The following is a 17,075-nucleotide window of genomic DNA, read 5'->3' as shown; positions in this document are numbered from 1 at the left end:
GACATAGAGACACACAGGGGAGAAAGCCATGGTGACTGAGGCAGAGATTCGAGGAATACAAGCCAAGGAATGTCCAGGGCTGCCAGCAATCACCAGATGTCAGGAAGAGGCACAGAATTCTTCCTTGGAGCCTTCAGAGGGAGCAGGGCCTACGGACACCGTGATTTTAGACTCCTAGTCTCCAGAACTGTGAGAGAATAAGTGTCTGTTGTATGAGTTACCCAATTTGTGGTGATTTGTTTTGGAAGTCCTGGGAAACTAATATGGTAGGTACCGGTTAAAAGTGTCCAGTGAAAATACTTTGGGTTTTGCCCATGGGTCTGAAGTATTTCAAAATCACAAGTTGGGAAAAAATAAAAATAAATAAAATTAAAAAAAATTTAAACTTATGCATAGAAAAAAATCAAGGACATACACAAATCAACCAAATTTATCACCCCATAGTTGTAAAGAGTCCCTGCCCCTCAGTGACCTCAGAAATCCTCCTGTCCTCCTTGTTAAAAAGTGAGCTTAATCATCTCCCTCCCTCCTTCACAAATTTATGCTTGGTATCTTATGAGACTTTGGTTATTGGGTAGAACCGCCAGATGTGGAGAAATGGGGAGATGATTGGGAATAATACTGCTGAGTCATGGAAATGCAGTTGGCCTTCAATAGAACTGAGTGGAGCGAAGCTTCTAAAAAGAGGGTAAAGGGACAAAACAGATCCTCTATTCACAAGAGTAATAGACAGCATCACTTAACAAGTCAAAGTATGAGCAAAGTCAATATTGGACCTGGATTGGGACGAAGAAACAAAGAAGGTGTTGACTTCACATAGAAAGGGATGTGCCAAGGGAGGAGAGGGGTCAGACCTGTCACTAGGCTTTCTATCATCTAAGAAGGTTATTTAGTCTGTGGACTTGGAACTGGTCTTCCTGGGTCTGGATTCAGGTTGTCTCTTACTCTGCCTCTGTGAGTTTAGAAAACGGGATAATAATCGTACTTTTGCAGGGTTGTTGTAAGAAACGTATCTGCAAAGTACTAAGGAGAGTTCCTGCCACCCAGCATTATGCATGTTTGAGCTGTACATTCTTCTTGAATCTCGGGCCTGGGTTAGGTAACTGGCTTCACCCGTTAGTCTCAAACCATGGTGGATGCAGAAGCAGTGACAGAGTTTAACCCTGAAATTTTGGAATGATCACGCCCAGTGTTTCAAGGTATGGGGGAAAGAATTCTGCAGACGGTACAACCACAGATAAAATTTTATTTTCTCCTTTGAAGTGTTTGTAATTTTCCAAATGTTTTACAATAAGGTAGCGCCAATATGATAGTCAGAAAAAATGAAAGAACTAGGCATGTCCCTCTTACTCCTCATCTTCCCATTGAAAAAATGGAGGTGGTAGAGATAGTGGTGGGGAGGAAAGATTATACGTTTTGTTTTAAAGAATAAGAACATCAGTTAAGAAGCAGAAGCACTCAGATATCCTGCAGCCCCTGCCCCAGACCTGCCCAGGCAGCTGACACTGGGGCTGGTTGCTCAGTAGGTCAGGGGAGACTCAGTGGAAAACACATAAAAATTAAAAAAAAGACTCAAGTTGACTTTAGTGAATTATTCTGATGAAAATACACAAGCTCAAAGAGGAAAGCAAAAGGACATCAACAAGCTTGGATGTTTATTTAATGTGGATTTATGGGCTTCATTACAAAAAAACATTGATTAACAATAACTTACTTCCAAACAAAACCCGATGTGTATATAGTTGAAAATAAAATTGATAAACACTTCAGCAGTCATTGCACTGTCCCAGGTTTCAGAACTGTAGATACCTAAGTACTTTTTCATAATTTAATCCATTTTTAAAAGGGCACAATGACTAGGGAGTATGGTAGAAAAATGTTATTAAAAATATAAATATATGAAGCATCTGACTTAATGACTACCATATTGATTGATGAATTTATCCATGTCTCTATGTAAACAAATTAAACAAATCCCTGCTTGACACACATGATGGTCACAGATTCTTAGACACTTAAGAATCTTAAGAGGGCCCTTAAAGTATATCCAATTCAGCTCTCTATGCAAAGCAGGCATTATAATGCAATGTAAGTGATGAGTAGTCAAGCCCTCAGATGAGGTCTTCAGACCTCTGTCTAAACCACCCTCGTATTACCCAAAGCTGTAATAAAAAAATAGTTACCACTTAGCACACTCTGTGTGCTAGGAACTGGGTTCTTTGTTTGTCTGTTTGAATCATAGCACCTGCTTTTTTTTTTCTTTATGCCACTTATCACAATTGTGACACCATTTTTCACTAGTGTGATTTTTGTTCATTGTCTAGCTTTCCACTGGAACGTAAATCTTTGAGGGCAAAAATTGTGATGACTTTGCTTGCTGCTGTATCCCTAATCCCTTCTACATAGCCTGGAATTCATCAAGTATTTGTTAAATTAATGAACACAGCTTTGGATTCTTCTCCCAATTTTAACACTACTGGAAACTAAAGGTCATTGAGGCGTTCTCAAAGCTGATAAATGTCAGTACCAAGAATCAGACCCAGCTTCATTTGACCACAGAGGCCATGACTGTCCTACCAAGCTTCTTGGCCACCCAATTAGTTTAAAGCGAACCTATGAATTAAGCAATTTCAAATTAATAGCACGAATTTACATTCAATTCCTGTTCCCTCTCTCCAAAATGTGAATTTCAAATCTGAGTTTTAATTTTCTACAAGATGGTACTAATGCCACCTCTGGGCCTTGGTGTTTTTCTAATGCTTTACGTTATATATTTCAATGTTTACACATGCTCACCATCCCTAATCATCTCTATGGCTGTCTTTTTCCCTCTAATCAGAACCTTAGAACACAGTTTAAATCAATGGTGTGCTGCAGTCAGCCTGTACTAGCTCCCAGAACCCATGGTTAAATTTTCAGGGAGTTTGTGAGCTGGATGTCAAGCCACAGCCATTATTAAAAATTAAACCTACAAGAAAATAAATTATATGAAAAACAAATGAAATTTCAGTGAAGAAAAATAAGCTTTTAAATAAATGGTGCTGGAACAATTGGACATCCATGGGCAAAAAAATAGCTTTGACTTAAAACCTCATACCATACAAAAATATTAACTCAAAATGGATTGTGGATTTAAATTGAAAATGCAAAATTTTAAAACTTTTATAAGAAAACATTGGAGAAAATCTTTAGGATCTAAACCTACATGAGGAGTCCTGAGACATTACATTAAAGGCATGATCCATAAAAGAAAGAATTGATAAATTTACCTTCATCAAAATTTAAGATTTTGTGACCTTTTTAAGAGGATAAAAAGATAAGTTACAGACTGGGAGAAGAAACTTGCAAACCACATACCTGACAAAATTCTTATATCTAGATGGTATAAAGAACTCTCAAAACTCAACAGTAAGGAAACAAAAAAATCTAATTAGAAAATGGGTAGATGATATAAAGAGGCATTTCACCAAAGAGGTGATACGGGTGACAAACAAGCACATGAAAAGATGTCTAACATCATTAGCCATTAAGTAATGCAAATTAAAATCACAGTATTGAGGGAGGAGATATGAGCATATATGTATATGTAAAGCTGATTCACTTTGTTATAAAGTAGAAACTAACACACCATTGTAAAGCAATAATACTCCAATAAAGATGTTAAAAAATAAATAATTAAAATCACAATATCATTATTCAACTATTAAAATAGCTAAAATGAAAAATAGTAACAACACAAAATGCTGGCAAAGATGCAGAGAAGCCTGATCTCTCATACATACTGGCAGGAAAGTAAAATGATACAACCACTTTAGAAAATAATTTCCAAAATAATTTGGAAAAAGTTACTTGTACTTTATCAAATGACTCAGCAGTCACACTCTTGGTCACATCCCAGAAAAATAAAAAATTACTTTCACACAAAAATCTGTACACAAATATTTATGGGAGCTCTATCCATAACAGTAAAAAACTGGAACAACTCAAATATCCATCAGTGGGTGAGTGGTTAACCAAACTGGTACATCCACATGATGGAACACTGCTTAACAATCAAAAGGAATGATACATGAAACAAAGTTCAGGGAATTATACTTAGTGAAAAAAAGTCAGTATCAAAAGTTTATGTAATGTATGGTTCTATATTTAAAACATTCTGGATATTTATTGTTATATTCACAATAGACATGGAGAACAGATTAAGGGTTATGAGAGACGAGGATGGAGTGGTGACAATCTAAAGAGAAAACGCAAGGGAATTCCTTTGTGATGATGGGACATTTATGTATCCTGAATGTCCTGGTGGTTATACAAATCTATACATGGGATAAAACTGCACACATACCACACATATACACAAACACACACACCCAACAAATGAATCCATATAAAAATGGTGATAGCTGATTAATGTCTTTAGTAGTATTGTATGAGCCTCAATTTCCTGTTTGTGATATTGTATTACGGTTATATAAGATGTCAACACTGGGGGAAGCTGGGTAAGGGGTATGTGGGACCCTGTACTATTTTTGCAAATTCCCGTGTGTCTATAATTACTTCAAAATAAAAGGTAAATGAAACAAATGCAGAAGAAATAAATACTTAAGACATCACTTTCTAATTGCTTTACAACATTTTAGTATTAACTATGCCTTGAAATTATTCACATTCACTCTATGCTGGTTATATTATTAGTCAGCTCAGGCTACCATAAGAAAACACCAGAGACTGAGTGGCTTAAACAACAGACATTTCTCACAGTCCTGGAGGCTGGGGAGTTCACGATCAAGGTTCTGGGCAGATCTGGTTGCTGGTAGAGCTCTTTTCCTGGCCTGTAGATGACAGTCTTCTAGCTGAGGCTGTGTCCTTACATGGCAGAGAGCAAGCAAGCTGTGGTGTTTCTTCCACTTCTAATAGGGACACTAATCCTATCATGGGAGCCCTACCCTCATGACCTCATCTTAATTGAATTACCTCCCAAAGGCCCCACCTTCAAATACAATCACACTAGGAGTTAGGGCTTCAACATACAAATTTTAGGAGGATACAAACATTCAGTCCATAACAGTGGAAATATCATACAAGTTCTGCTACTATGCCTCTCTTCCCTACTCTGAATTCAATGATATCTCATTGGTAGCTGGAAATCAGCCATATGAGAGTGTTTATATCACAGAAATAAGTATGCACTACAAATCAGAACTTGGTTTATTGTACAGCTGATTGCAAAAAAAGTAATGGAGAAAATGTTAACATTGTAAATTAAGCCTTAAAGTGTGCTATGTCTGTAACCATTACATCAAGAATAGCATCAAATTGAAAAACCAGTCTTCTATTATTTGAAAACTATTGTTTGATTCTGCAAAGAAGTTGCTCACGTTTTGATCCAGGTTTGTCCTGAGTGAGAAAAGTTCCAACACTGGTCTTTTTTGTTTCTCTTTCTTCTAATTAAGTAACCAAAAATATCAACCACATTCCTGTTGGGACTGTACTCATTCATTAATTGCAACCACAGATTGTCTACAGACACAAGAATTTTGCAAAAATCAATGAAAGCATTCTGTGAGGACCAGTTGGCTATATGGAATTTACAACAAAGCATATTGTATATTAGTATCTTATTAGTAGTAGTATTAGTATTTTATTATTATTTCTAAAGTGTGTACTGCCTTTAGAGCAATAAAATTCATAATAAACTGAAGCACGGACATATGCACATTTTAAAAGAGCGCTAGTATGTAAACATTTACTGGCACAACGCTAGTTTAAGTCCAATCCTCTCTCTTTGTTCTTACTTCAGTGGAGACAAATCACCACTCCCCTTTAAAGTGGTGATGTAGGTTACCTGTGCCACATCAGGATTTTACCATTTGCAGATGTTCTGTTTCTGGGAGACTGATTTGACTCCCTGTATGTTCAGATATGTATATTCAGAATCAACAACCTCCTACAACTGTAAACCCTTTTGACTTTACAGGAAGATGCTCTAGTTTCTCTCACGAAGAGTCTCTCACTGTGGGCTGGGTCAGTTCCACTTTGCTTTTAGGTTAGATGCCAAATTTACAAGTTTTCTAGTGGTTTTTCCATTTCTTTTGGTATAACAATATCTGAAAGCAAGATTTCTTTACAACTGGTGGTTCATGGGATTAGTCACCTTGGGCCTTTACCTAGTAAATATTTTACACTCAGTGTCCCTTTGCTGTGGCATATACTGGTCAGAGATCAAACTTCCCAACCGATTTGCTGTTGGTTCCATGTGTAGCTACTTTCGGGCTCTGTGCTTCTGTTTATTCTGGAAGGCCTTTCACCCCGATTCCAGTGCCCAGCACCTACCCTTCTATCAAGGTTCAGTTCAGCTACCTTGCCTTTCCTTTCCTAATCCATTCAGTATGGAAAAAAATCATCCTTTTCTCTGAATTCCTCAATATAGCCAAATCTTTCTTCTGACATCTTCTCCCTTATACTGCTGTCGCATATATCTGTGGCTTATGTCAAAGGTTTCTATTATGTCCTTAAGGAAGAGCTCTTCCCTAATTTATTTCTAAATCCCACCATGGTGACTAGTTTAATGCCCGTACATAGTTAAGACTTTTGAAAAATTGGTTCAGCGGAATGAGCGGGCTATATGTCACCAAATGAACAAGTGAGTTCATCTCCTTAAGCCTCAGTTTTCTTACCTATAAGTTAGGAATGATAATAAAGAGATTATATCTTATGGTTATTGTAAAAAGCAGAGCTAAGATATATAAAATGACTAGCACAGTGCCTGGCTAATGGTGGCTGCTCAATAAATGGTGTGTGTGTGTGTGTGTGTGTGTGTGTGTGTGTGTGTGTGTGTGTTAGTGTGTGTAATACGTAGGAAACACATATAACATAAATATGTGGTATATACGATTACCATTGCTGGCACTATCATTACCATATGACTATTATTGATACCAGGTTCAAGTTTCAGTGAGTGTGTTCTATGAATTCTCTAGTACATTATAAACTTGGTCTGTAAGTCAGGAGTCAGACAGAAGATGCAAGTTTTCATCTCAGCTCTGCCCAATGTTCATGATCTTGGGCAGTCAACCTCCCTGGGCTTCAGTTCCCTTATATGCAAAATATGTGTGTGAATGCAAGGAGAAGGCTGAGCCTCTTTGAAGGTCTGTCCCTCCACAATACCACATGGCAAATCCCCTTGGGTGAACCGGGCTCCCAGTGACAGGCAGCACACCGCCTCCAATAACTGCCTCTCTCTAAAACCTCAGCAACAGACTAAGTACCCTTTGGCAAGGCTGTCTCAGTGATGTACGCATGGGTGCAGAGATCCCCACCCATTCCACTTGTTGACTTTACTGCCTGGGGAAGGATTATTTCCTTCTTCATTCTGTGACTACAGTGAGCATTTGGAAGTTGTAGGGAAAAAAATCAGTGCCAGAGAGTTCTGGAGGTGACGTATCTAATACTTTTTCTCTTGGCAAGTCCCTGCGGGGGGGATGCCTCTCAAGTTGATCACTCTGATGCCAGTGCACCAGTGCATCCTCCCTGCAGACCCCATGTGACACAGGGCTGGGGACCTCAATTACAGAGGCAGGAACACAGAAGTCCAGAATAACAGGGTGTCTCAGCTGGGAGAGGCCTGTCTAGTCTAAGCTTTCGATTTTACACATGAGGAAACTGAAGGTCAGAGGAGCCAAAGGACTCCTTCGAGGTCGCAGAGCTAGTTAATGGAAGAGCTGGGTCTAGGAAGTGCACCTCCTGGAGTCCCGGCTCACAGCTTCTGCTCCCACTTCAGTCCCACCTGCCGTGGGCCAGCATCACGGCCGGCCAGGAGCCTCTCTGATGGCAAAAGTGAGTTCCAAACAGGCACCAATATACATTGTCTTCTCCCCTGGCCCCCAGGTCTCAAATAAAATCTGACTGTTGGAGAGAGTTGAAGTTGGCCTGGGGAAAAACTAATTCCAATTTTTAACTCCCATGAGAACAGTGAAAATTGTTGTCTTTAATGTATATGCCACCCCATCCTGGATGTGATTATTTAGGAGCAGTGAGCAACTGGTGCCTCAGGGGCCCTTTTCCTTTTCTGGCTGAGCACAGACCCAGCGATGCGCCGCAGGGCATGGCTTACAAGAAACAGTAGTTATGTTTCCTGTAATGTATCTGCCCAGACTCAGAGGGCAGCTGCTGACCGTGAGCTCCTAGAGAAGAGTACAGCCCAAGCATCAACCTGGCACAAGAGCCGGCACCTGGAAGACATTCAAAATGTTGGTTGGATGAGTCCAGAAAGTGTCACTCATGCTGGTGACCCCAATGTCACAGAATATGTAGAATATGAAAAGGCTCTTTTCATATAATAATAGCTGCCCTTTAACAAATGAAGATGAGGTTGAAAACGAGTCATTTGAGCTTAAGGAAGCTTATCATTCTTGATATGTTTTGGAGTAAGAAAATCAGACATACACTTTATCAGATTCACTATAGTGGGAGTAGTCACACGGGAGGAAGGAAAGTAGAGTGAAAAGTATATTCTTGTTTATAGTCCTATTTCAATAGTTTTCTTTCTCTCTTTTTTCACTCATTAATAAAATGATGTGTGGGATGACCTGGAGTCTCTAACGTTGGAATATGGTACTATTCTGGAATTCTGTGCTCTGGGGCTTGGTAGGAGACATAGTGCTCCCATTCACTCTCTCTCGCTTGTTCTCACTGGCCAGTTCTCTTTCTTTGGGGGGATGTTGGTTCTGAGGAGAGAAATCAGGGCGCTGATCACTTAGGTGGGAGAAGCTTACAGGAGTCAGAAAGTCTTCCGAGGCAGAAACGTCTAAATCCCACTTCATGTTCCCTTTCTGGCCCAAACTCCCTTAGGTTGGGATAATGTGGCTGAGTTACAATCAATGAAATGTGGAGAAGGTGTCATGAGGGCACTTCCCGGCCCCTACAGACATGTGGGGAAACTTTTAGCTTCCTCTTTTCTTGACACAGCAACCTTGCAGCCTTCAGGATAGGAGAGGGTCACCTGATTTACTCTGGACTTTGAGCACAGAATAAAATCCTCAGTGTCTTAAACAGTTTACTCATTGAGGTTTATTTATTACTGAAGCATAGCCTACCTTATCCTGACCTTTCTTCTAATTTATCAAGCCCATTTCATCTGAGGATGACAAGGTGGGGCAGAATGCAGGACAGGAGGCTTCTTCAGGATTCAACGTTTTGCATTTTTTTTTTTTGAGATCCTCTCCTGTTATTCTGCTTAGAAACATGAATGTGTCAGCACTGGGTACAGGGATTTGAGGGGAATTTATACACATGCCCAAATTTTCTCTTCTGGCCCTAGTTTCCCCAAGTGTTCCTTTCTTGTTTTAATATGTACTAAAAAAAAAAAAACCCTTATAAGATAAAAGATAAACTTTGAAGGTGAATTAAATACTTTGGTAAACTTTAAATAGTTTTGTAACTTTTTAATAATCATGATCTTTTTTTTTTTTTTTTTTTTTTTTTTTTTTTTTTTCCCTTGCAAAACTATTTTTTTTTTTATTTTACAAATTTAATCAGTTATACATATACATATGTTCCCATATCCCCTCCCTTTTGCGTCTCCCTCCCATCCTCCCTATCCCACCCCTCCAGGCGGTCAGAAAGAACCGAGCTGATCTCCCTGTGCTATGCGGCTGCTTCCCACTAGCTATCTACCTTACGTTTGGTAGTGTATATATGTCCATGCCGCTCTTTCACTTTGTCACAGCTTACCCTTCCCCCTCCCCATATCCTCAAGTCCATGCTCTAGTAGGTCTGTGTCTTTATTCCTGTCTTACCCCTATGTTCTTGATGACATTTTTTTCTTAAATTCCATATATATGTGTCAGCATACAGTATTTGTCTTTCTCTTTCTGACTTACTTCACTCTGTATGACAGACTCTAGGTCCATCCACCTCATTACAAATAGCTCAATTTCATTTCTTTTTATGGCTGAGTAATATTCCATTGTATATATGTGCCACATCTTCTTTATCCATTCATCCGATGATGGACACTTAGGTTGTTTCCATCTCCGGGCTATTGTAAATAGGGCTGCTATGAACATTTTGGTACATGTCTCTTTTTGAATTATGGTTTTCTCAGGGTATATGCCCAGTAGTGGGATTGCTGGGTCATATGGTAGTTCTATTTGTAGTTTTTTAAGGAACCTCCATACCGTTCTCCATAGTGGCTGTACCAATTCACATTCCCACCAGCAGTGCAAGAGTGTTCCCTTTTTTCCACACCCTCTCCAGCATTTATTGTCTCTAGATTTTTTGATGATGGCCATTCTGACTGGTGTGAGATGATATCTCATTGTAGTTTTGATTTGCATTTCTCTAATGAGTAAAGATGTTGAGCATCCTTTCATGTGTTTGTTGGCTGTCTGTATATCTTCTGTGGAGAAATGTCTATTTAGGTCTTCTGCCCATTTTTGGATTGGGTTGTTTGTTTTTTTGCTATTGAGCTGCATGAGCTGCTTATAAATTTTGGAGATTAATCCTTTGTCAGTTGCTTCATTTGCAAATATTTTCTCCCATTCTGAGGGTTGTCTTTTGGTCTTGTTTATGGTTTCCTTTGCTGTGCAAAAGCTTTTAAGTTTCATTAGGTCCCATGTGTTTATTTTTGTCTTTATTTCCATTTCTCTAGGAGGTGGGTCAAAAAGGATCTTGCTGTGATTTATGTCATAGAGTGTTCTGCCTATGTTTTCCTCTAGGAGTTTGATAGTGTCTGGCCTTACATTTAGGTCTTTAATCCATTTTGAGCTAATTTTTGTGTATGGTGTTAGGGAGTGATCTAATCTCATACTTTTACATGTCCCTGTCCAGTTTTCCCAGCACCACTTATTGAAGAGACTGTCCTTTCTCCACTGTACATTCCTGCCTCCTTTATCAAAGATAAGGTGACCATATGTCCGTGGGTTTATCTCTGGGCTTTCTATCCTGTTCCATTGATCTATATTTCTGTTTTTGTGCCAGTACCATACTGTCTTGATTACTGTAGCTTTGTAGTATAGTCTGAAGTCAGGGAGCCTGATTCCTCCAGCTCCATTTTTCGTTCTCAAGATTGCTTTGGCTATTCGGGGTCTTTTGTGTTTCCATACAAATTGTGAAATTTTTTGTTCTAGTTCTGTGAAAAATGCCATTGGTAGTTTGATAGGGATTGCATTGAATCTGTAGATTGCTTTGGGTAGTAGAGTCATTTTCACAATGTTGATTCTTCCAATCCAAGAACATGGTACATCTCTCCATCTATTTGTATCATCTTTAATTTCTTTCATCAGTGTCTTATAATTTTCTGCATACAGGTCTTTTGTCTCCTTAGGTAGGTTTATTCCTAGATATTTTATTCTTTTTGTTGCAATGGTAAATGGGAGTGTTTCCTTGATTTCACTTTCAGATTTTTCATCATTAGTATATAGGAATGCCAGAGATTTCTGTGCATTAATTTTGTATCCTGCAACTTTACCAAATTCATTGATTAGCTCTAGTAGTTTTCTGGTAGCATCTTTAGGATTCTCTATGTATAGTATCATGTCATCTGCAAACAGTGACAGCTTTACTTCTTCTTTTCCCATTTGGATTCCTTTTATTTCCTTTTCTTCTCTGATTGCTGTGGCTAAAACTTCCAAAACTATGTTGAATAAGAGTGGTGAGAGTGGGCAACCTTGTCTTGTTCCTGATCTTAGTGGAAATGGTTTCAGTTTTTCACCATTGAGGACGATGCTGGCTGTGGGTTTGTCATATATGGCCTTTATTATGTTGAGGAAAGTTCCCTCTATGCCTACTTTCTGCAGGGTTTTTATCATAAATGGATGTTGAATTTTGTCAAAAGCTTTCTCTGCATCTATTGAGATGATCATATGGTTTTTCTCCTTCAACTTGTTAATATGGTGTATCACATTGATTGATTTGCGCATATAAACTTTCCTCTTAGAACTGCTTTTGCTGCATCCCATAGGTTTTGGGTCGTCGTGTCTCCATTGTCATTTGTTTCTAGGTATTTTTTAATTTCCTCTTTGATTTCTTCAGTGATCACTTCGTTATTGAGTAGTGTATTGTTTAGCCTCCATGTGTTTGTATGTTTTACAGCTCTTTTCCTGTAATTGATATCTAGTCTCATAGCATTGTGGTCAGAAAAGATACTTGATACAATTTCAATTTTCTTAAATTTACCAAGGCTTGATTTGTGACCCAAGATATGATCTATCCTGGAGAATGTTCCATGAGCACTTGAGAAAAATGTGTATTCTGTTGTTTTTGGATGGAATGTCCTATAAATATCAATTAAGTCCATCTTGTTTAATGTATCATTTAAAGCTTGTGTTTCCTTATTTATTTTCATTTTGGATGACCTGTCCATTGGTGAAAGTGGGGTGTTAAAGTCCCCTACTATGATTGTGTTACTGTCGATTTCTCCTTTTATGGCTGTTAATATTTCCCTTATGTATTGAGGTGCTCCTATGTTGGGTGCATAAATATTTACAATTGTTATATCTTCTTCTTGGATTGATCCCTTGATCATTATGTAGTGTCCTTCTTTGTCTCTTCTAGTAGTCTTTATTTTAAAGTCTATTTTGTCTGATATGAGAATTGCTACTCCAGCTTTCTTTTGGTTTCCATTTGCATGGAATATCTTTTTCCATCCCCTTACTTTCAGTCTGTATGTGTCTCTAGGTCTGAAGTGGGTCTCTTGTAGACAGCATATATATGGGTCTTGTTTTTGTATCCATTCAGCCAGTCTGTGTCTTTTGGTGGGAGCATTTAGTCCATTTACATTTAAGGTAATTATTGATATGTATGTTCCTATTCCCATTTTCTTAATTGTTTTGGGTTCGTTATTGTAGTTCTTTTCCTTCTGTTGTGTTTCTTGCCTAGAAAAGCTCCTTTAGCATTTGTTGTAAAGCTGGTTTGGTGGTGCTGAACTCTCTCAGCTTTTGCTTGTCTGTAAACGTTTTAATTTCTCCATCAAATCTGAATGAGATCCTTGCTGGGTAGAGTAATCTTGGTTGCAGGTTTTTCTCCTTCATCACTTTAAGTATGTCCTGCCACTCCCTTCTGGCTTGTAGAGTTTCTGCTGAGAGATCAGCTGTTATCCTGATGGGGATTCCCTTGTGTGTTATTTGTTGTTTTTGCCTTGCTGCTTTTAATATGATTTCTTTGTGTTTAATTTTTGACAGTTTGATTAATATGTGTCTTGGTGTATTTCTCCTTGGATTTATTCTGTATGGGACTCTCTGTGCCTCCTGGACTTGATTAACTATTTCCTTTCCCATATTAGGGAAGTTTTCAACTATAATCTCTTCAAATATTTTCTCAGTCCCTTTCTTTTTCTCTTCTTCTTCTGGAACCCCTATAATTCGAATGTTGGTGCGTTTAATGTTGTCCCAGAGGTCTCTGAGACTGTCCTCTGTTCTTTTCATTCTTTTTTCTTTATTTTGCTGTGCAGCAGTTATTTCCACTATTTTATCTTCCACCTCACTTATCCGTTCTTCTGCCTCAGTTATTCTGCTATTGATCCCATCTAGAGTATTTTTTATTTCATTTATTGTGTTTTTAATCGATGCTTGATTCGTCTTTAGTTCTTCTAGGTCCTTGTTAACTGTTTCTTGCATTTTGTCTATTCTATTTCCAAGATTTTGGATCATCTTTACCATCATTATTCTGAATTCTTTTTCAGATAGACTGCCTATTACCTCTTCATTTGTTAGGTCTGGTGGGTTTTTATCTTGCTCCTTCTCCTGCTGTGTGTTTTTCTGTCTTCTCATTTTGCTTATGTTACTGTGTTTGGGGTCTCCTTTTTGCAGGCTGCGGGTTCGTAGTTCCCGTTGTTTTTGGTGTCTGTCCCCAGTGGCTAAGGTCGGTTTAGTGGGTTGTGTAGGCTTCTTGGTGGAGGGGACTACTGCCTGTGTTCTGGTGGATGAGGCTGGATCTTGTCTTTCTGGTGGGCAGGTCCACGTCTGGTGGTGTGTTTTGGGGTGTTTGCGGACTTTTTATGATTTGAGGCAGCCTCTCTGCTAATGGGTGGCGTTGTGTTCCTGTCTTGCTAGTTGTTTGGCATAGGGTGTCCAGCACTGTAGCTTGCTGGTCGTTGAGTGAAGCTGGGTGCTGGTGTTGAGATGGAGATCTCTGGAAGATTTTCGCCGTTTGATATTATGTGGAGCTGGGAGGTCTCTTGTGGACCAGTGTCCTGAAGTTGGCTCTCCCACCTCAGAGGCACAGCACTGACTCCTGGCTCCTCAACTTGGGATGATTTGTTGTCTATTCATGTATTCCACAGATGCAGGGTACATGAAGTTGATTGTGGAGCTTTAATCCGCTGCTTCTGAGGCTGCTGGGAGAGGTTTCCCTTTCTCTTCTTTGTTCTCACAGCTCCTGGGTCTCAGCTTTGGATTTGGCCCCGCCTCTGCGTGTAGGTCGCCGGAGGGCGTCTGTTCTTCGCTCAGACAGGACAGGGTTAAAGGAGCAGCCTCTTCGGGGACTCTGGCTCACTCAGGCCGGGCGGAAGGGAGGGGCACGGAGTGCGGGGCGAGCCTGCAGCGGCAGAGGTCGGCGTGACGTTGCACCAGCCCGAGGCGCGCCGTGCGTTCTCCCAGGGAAGCCGCCCCTGGATCCCGGGACCCTGGCAGTGGCAGGCTGCACAGGCTCCCGGAAGGGCGGTGTGGACAGTGACCTGCGCTCGCACACAGGCTTCTTGGCGGCGGTAGCAGCAGCCCCAGCGTCCCACGCCCGTCTCTGGGCTCCGCGCTTTCAGCCGCGACTCGCGCCCGTCTCTGGAGCTCCTTTACGCGGCGCTCTTAATCCCCTCTCCTCGCGCACCAGGAAACCAAGAGGGAAGAAAAAGTCTCCTGCCTCTTCGGCAGCTCCAGAGTTTTCCCGGACTCCCTCCCGGCTAGCTGTGGCACATTAGCCCCCTTCAGACTGAGTTCTCGCCGCCAGCTGCAGTCCTCTCCCTGCGCTCTGACGGAAGCCCGAGCCTCAGCTCCAGCGCCGCCCGCCCCGGCGGGGGAGCAGACAAGCCTCTCGGGCTGGTGAGTGCCGCTCGGCACCGCTCCTCTGTGCGGGAATCTCTCTGCTTTGCCCTACCCAGGTATGTGGGGAGTTTCTTGCCTTTTGGGAGGTCTGGGGTCTTCTGCCAGCGTTCAGTAGGTGTTCTGTAGGAGTTGTTCCACGTGTAGCTGTATTTCTGGTGTATCTGTGGGGAGGAAGGTGATCTCCGCGTCTTACTCTTCCGCCATCTTACCCGGAAGTTTTTGATAATAATCATGATCTTTTAACTTTAACAATCCCTCATTTAAAGTTACTAATTTTCCTTAAGAAAACAGGGGATAAGCTTCATGACATTGGTCTTGGCAGTGATGTCATGGACCTGACATCGAAAGTATTGGCAACAGAAGCGAAAATAGACAAGTGGGATTACATCTAACTAAAAAGCTTCTGCACAGCAAAGAAAACAATCCTATCTCCTGTCTCATTTCTTTTTCCTATTCAGCCTTTCATCCCCACTCCTTCCTTCTGAATTACATAGCCTTATGGTTAATCATTTTAATATGCAGATTAATTCTGGGTCTTCATGTCCTGTCTGCAGCTGACAGAAATGAAGGTAATGAAGGAAGAGAAGATTCTGAGTCATTTACCTCTCCTCCCCCAAGAGATTTTTTATTAGATATCACAAAGCAAAGAAATCAAACCCCTTTGCCATTGATCAAGGCATGTTCAGGCTCTAGATTGCCAACTGGTAGATACTCCTTGACTGCTCCAAATTATAGATTTAAATCTTTACAAAACAGGGATCTACTTCTGCAGGAAGAACAGTTCTGCAGTAAAGTGTTGGTTCAGTTATTAGCAGACCAAGTACTCCCACACTTGGCACACCAACCCCACACACCATGTCTGTGTCAACTAAAGTAGGGACTCCAGTGTCCCTCAAAGGGCAAAGGTTCACAGTACAGATGCCCACTTCACAATCCCCAGCTGTGAAAGCATCAATTCCTGCAACATCAGCAGTTCAGAATGTTCTAATTAATCCATCATTAATTAGGTCCAAAGACATTCTTATTACCACTAACATGGTGTCATCACAAAATATTGCCAGTGAATCATCAAATGCATTGAAAATAAAATGTGAAGATAATGATGACCATGATAATTTGTAATCTAGCCTTGATGCATGTAACATGGGTTTTAAATCCATTGTACTGAGGTTAAACATGCATGCTGGATGTTTCCAAGCTGTGTTTTAGAAAAAATGTATTTAATGAGTAAATATGGTTATTATACTTTCCAATTAAAAAAAAAAGAAGATACCAATTGTGTTTCTTACTACAACATCTGAAATAAAAACTAACTGTCCTCTTGAAAAAAAAATAAATAAAGTTACTAATTAAGTTTAAAGAGCTGTTGAAAAAAATGTCTAGGTCCAAGATGGAGCTGCTTCTGCCTGGGGTGCCATGTCAGCAAACTGAAACATGTAACTTTTAAGTCCCTATAAATGTTCCACTTGACCAGAAATGCAATATATCCAGTCAACCAATCCCCACATGCCAAGCCAACTCAGGGCTCTTTACATATTCCCTTTTCCTTATTCATTTAAAATTTCCCTTCTCTATTCCTCATTCTTTACCCTATAAAAGCTTCCTGCCTTCCAGTTCATTTTGAAGTTCTCTGGACCCTTGGGAATGGAGACTGCTCACTTCATGAAGTGTTAAATAAAGTTTGTATCATCTAAATTGTCTTCTTTAATTATTTTAAGAGAGCTTAATCTCTACTTATTTCCTGTTACATGATAGAGAAGAAATTTCTTTTTTTAAAATAAATTTATCTATTTATTTATTTATTTTTGGCTGCTGTGCACAGGCTTTCTCTAGTTGTGACAAGTGGGGGTTACTCTTTGTTGTGGTGCACGGGTTTCTCATTGTGATGGATTCTTTTGTTGCAGAGCACGGGCTCTAGGTGCACAGACTTCAGTAGTTGTGGTTTGCGGGCTCTAGAGTTCAGGCTCAGTAGTTGTGGTCCACGGGCTTAGCTGCTCCGCAGCATGTGGGATCTTCCCGGACCAGGGCTCAAACCCGTGT

At 40.2% G+C, this 17,075-nt stretch overlaps 1 protein-coding gene and 1 pseudogene across 2 annotated transcripts in view; one reads left to right on the top strand and one right to left on the bottom strand.

Annotated features, from left to right (window-relative positions):
- Positions 1 to 17,075, bottom strand: part of ST6GALNAC5 (ST6 N-acetylgalactosaminide alpha-2,6-sialyltransferase 5) — a 182,690-nt gene that overhangs the window by 83,216 nt on the left and 82,399 nt on the right. The gene's annotated exons all lie outside the window — the stretch shown is intronic.
- LOC132483575 (transcription initiation factor TFIID subunit 9-like) lies at positions 7,713 to 16,157 on the top strand (annotated as a pseudogene).

This window comes from Mesoplodon densirostris, chromosome 2 (genome assembly GCF_025265405.1).
Source record: "Mesoplodon densirostris isolate mMesDen1 chromosome 2, mMesDen1 primary haplotype, whole genome shotgun sequence".
Taxonomy (NCBI): domain Eukaryota; kingdom Metazoa; phylum Chordata; class Mammalia; order Artiodactyla; family Ziphiidae; genus Mesoplodon; species Mesoplodon densirostris.
The sequence above is the reverse complement of the archived record's forward strand: the minus strand, read 5'-3'. Positions and strand labels throughout refer to the sequence as shown.